Source organism: Cariama cristata, unplaced genomic scaffold, assembly GCF_000690535.1.
Source record: "Cariama cristata isolate BGI_N322 unplaced genomic scaffold, ASM69053v1 scaffold25974, whole genome shotgun sequence".
Taxonomy (NCBI): Eukaryota; Metazoa; Chordata; class Aves; order Cariamiformes; family Cariamidae; genus Cariama; species Cariama cristata.
The window spans coordinates 74,791-78,824 of NW_009615102.1; the positions used below are offsets into that span (position 1 = coordinate 74,791).

Consider the following 4,034-nt stretch of genomic DNA (forward strand, 5'->3'; position numbering starts at 1 on the left):
AGGGGAGACAGAAGATTTCAGTGGTCGGTAAGTTAGGCTTTAAGCCCCACATGACCAAAAAGCATGACCCCAGCACTCTGCACAGCAGAAGAAAGCAACAAAAACAAACAAGGAGGCCTGTCCAAGCATGCAAACACAAACTACTCCTTCTAAAGCAAGGCAGTCTAAGACTTGGACCAGGGCTGAAATGTACATTCAGAAGGCAATCAGAGAAAGCTGTATATTTAACTCTGATCTCTGGTTAACTGCACATGATTAAACACGATTAAACATGATTAAACACGCAATGTCAGCAGCGGCAGGCCAACTGACAGTTCAGTTTAATAGAAATAAGGAGTTCAAAAAAATTCAGAACTCCACTTGCAGGCCCGAGCACAGAAGAACCCAAGTACTGGCAGCTTCCCACCTGCCCTTGGAGTCACAGTGAACAAAGCTGTCTCATTATCCTTCTCCCATGCCCTACCCCACCTCCCATCCCTCAGTTCCAGGTTATTCACCAACAAAAACATATAAAATACTTCATATTCTTGGAACTGCAGAATTAGAAAAATATTTGACATTTCAAACTACCACAACAGTTGCTTTAATAAGTTACATATCAGATCTTTCACTTTCCACAGCAGAAAACAGAAAATTCAACAGTCAAAATGGCTAAAAGATGAAATAAAAGGTTGTGAATCTGTTTTGCATAGACAGGCCTGCTGTCTTTGCTAAAGAGCAAATCTGTTGACATTGAGTATCTTAACACAGTGATCAGCTCCACAACTTGCAAGCTGCAACCACTCGCTGCTGTTCCGATCATTATGTCCAGCTCTGCCTGCATGATGTCTCCAACACAAACATTTCACAGCAAGAGCATGACTTAGGCTGTAACAAAAAGAAATCCATAGGTAACTGCAAAATGTCACACACAGTTGGACATGTGAGTGTAAACATCAACATTTATGTAATTAGTACTCTTCTGTTAACCCTGCCAACTGAGGAAAAACTGACTTGCAACAACCAGCAGGTAAAATAAGTAGGGCCATTAGTACTAATGACATTTTATCCTCTCATTCATCAATAATTTAAACAGCTATTGATTTCAAGTTTTACCACATTAAGCTGCAGGTCTAGCATCTCAGTTAGTGAGATATGACAGATTTCTGGCTTTTAGCCTGCAATTTCCTGTTATCTGGTGTCTCTTTCCAATTCACACAGGCCAAAGTCACCATCAGCTTTCATTTCTGGTACCACCAATGCCAGTATGTGAAAGAAGAATCTAGGAGAGTGCTTCAAATGAAACATTCAACGTCTCTCTTACAGTTTCTCTAGCTGTTACCGCAGCAGCAGCACATACAGCCTGTCATTCCTTTGGTTTCTGCTAGAAGCTACTCTTGAAAGTTTGCTGTCATCCACTCCAAAATGTTTTGCTGATGTATACAGACAGTGATTCTTTCCGCTCCTCTTCAGTGTTTTCTATCATCTTAGTTTATGGCTAAATGTAATAAAGCTTTTTTTTTTTTATAAAAAGCATGAAGTATTTTGGGGTTTAACACACACCCCCTTGGTTTTCGATGGGGTTTGATGTTGGTTTTGTGGTTTTTTTTGTTTGTGGGGTTTTTTTTTGGTTTTGTGGGTTTTTTTTGGTTTTTAGTAAATCTAAATAACCAATATTTTTATTTCCAGGTTTTGCTTAAAGACATCTTTAGACTTTCAGGGATCAACGTTTTCCTAAAAGGATGACAATTTTTGATATACAAATAAACCAGTTTTGTATCATTCTATAGTATAAGAACAGGACTCCAGCACTGTTAGTCTCAAGAATAGTATTTCCTTGCTCCTAACTTACTTCAAAAGTCATACCTGTTATCCACCTCAACACACGTAGTCCAATCAGCTGGTGCTGGTTCTTGCCCACTCTGTTTCCATGTGTACAAGATAATCTTCCCGTTCTCTAAGCCTACTGCAACAATATATCTATCAAGAGAATAACTGCATTAGTTCTGAAAGAGATTACAGTAGGCAGCTCACTGAAGCCAGTTCTAATGCAAGCTAGAAAGAACCAGCACTCAAACACTGTGTTGCACCTTGCCCTTCAAATCAATATTTACTTTTCCATGGGAAAACAAAAAACAAATCACAATTTAAATCAAAGCTTCTTCATAAAAAATGAGCAAAGCAGAAACCTGCAAAATATATTTGGTTAGGAAAAAAATATGGAGGTTATTACAACACCAGATCAGTCGATACTGTTGGGAGAATGAATGTGTTCCAGGTGCGTTCATGCACCTCTCCTCCCCCTCCCCCTTGTTTTTTTTCCTTGTTACACTGTTCGAAGAAGTCACCATAGACCTGAAAAGAAGGCTAGGAAATAAAAAAGTAGAGGTCATTCAGTCAAAGAATGGTCAAAATATTTGACAGGTAGATTTTAGGAGCTGTTTAGCCACATAAAACTGACTAAAAGGGAAAACATACTAATTTCAAATGAAACACAAAATAGCATTACAGAAAAACAGCAATACCTTCCATCAGGAGTAAGCACTCGGCTGATACTAACAGCAGTAACAGAATCCCCGGCATCCAGTACTGTTGAACAAGGTTTGATTGAATCCAACACATTCCCTTCAGCAGTCACAGATAAATCGCACTGGCCCCAGATAATGACCTGTACAGAAGAGAATCATCTAGGAATTTTCACTTTAATCTTTTTGTAAATACATTTACAAAAACATAAGGAATAAACTTCGTTAAAATACTTCCAGGGCACAGAACAGAGTGGATGAGCCTGAAAATAGTACAAAATGTCTATATCTACAAAGATTCAACTTTTCAGACAGTCTGTCTGATTTAATTAAAGATACTGACAACAAAAACAGATTCTGTTATGAAAGTTAAAGAAAAAGTCAGAGACTCATAAGAGTTATGTGACATATGCTTGTCTTACTGTACGAAAAAGAAGGGAGAAAGTCCAACTGGCAGACCACAGACTTGTACATACTTATTCAAGCACCTGATCTAGCTTATGAAAGTCTCGCTGATTTCTGTGGTAATACGCTTTTTGTGTATTTATAGAATATGGGCTTCTTGGAACACAGCATTTGCTAATCTAAAATACATTTAAAATAATTCTGGGGTTTTAAAATTCCTTTTAGATTAATTACCTTTTTGTCCCGACTGCCAGTAATAAAATAGTTGCTGTCTGGTGTCCAATCACAAGACCAAATGATTCGACTGTGAAGAGCTGTATTTTTGTCTGTGTATGCACAGCAACTGAAGACTGGTCCTGGAATAAAACATACAGAGAAAACCCCTTACTTTTAATATGTAAAGTAGTTGAAGCAAGTGTTACTCTTACTTAACTCTATGTAAGAACTGCAGGAATACTCAGACATTATTCCACTCCTCTTTAAAGCAACTGGGAATATTTTACACCACGTAAATCTTTTTTCCAACACTTATCACAATGATAATTAGCAATATCAATCAGCCCTTATAGCACTTTGTAAAAATTTGATCTTATACACACATATCTGTTTCAGAAGAATTTAAGTTCAAGTATAAGACCTTCAGGTTCTTCCTATACAAGCTTTTCGTGAGAACACTGACTTCAAAAGTTTTAGTATAGTGCAATGTTTACCATGTGTACACCTATCCCAAATAATTTCACTACAGTTCCTATTTACCAGTAAAGACCCAAGAGCCCAAATCATAATGACAGAGGAGCCAGCGAGGAGAGGTGCTATGCTGGACCTTGTTCTCACCAACAAGGAGGGGATGGTGGGGAATGTGAAGCTCAAGGGCAGCCTTGGCTGCAGTGACCATGAAATGGTGGAGTTCAAGATCCTTAAGGCAGCGAGGAGGGCACACAGCAAGCTCGCTGCCCTGGGCTTCAGGAGGGCAGACGTCGGCGTCTGCGCGGAGCTGCTTGGGAGAGTGCCATGGGATAAAGGCCTGGAGGGAAGAGGGGCCCAAGAAAGCTGGGTAAAATTCAAGGATCACCTTCTCCAAGCTCAGGAGCAATGCATCCCAACCAAAAGGAAGTCTGGCAAAAA

General features: G+C 39.2%; 1 long non-coding RNA gene across 1 annotated transcript; it reads right to left on the minus strand.

Moving 5' to 3' along the window:
* Positions 1 to 552: 552 nt before the first annotated feature.
* On the minus strand, positions 553 to 3,268 carry LOC104161320. Its single transcript, XR_696447.1, has 4 exons — positions 3,144 to 3,268; positions 2,505 to 2,647; positions 1,846 to 1,959; positions 553 to 867 (listed from the first exon to the last, which is right to left on the minus strand). It is a non-coding gene; the product is annotated as an uncharacterized LOC104161320 (long non-coding RNA).
* Positions 3,269 to 4,034: the final 766 nt, after the last annotated feature.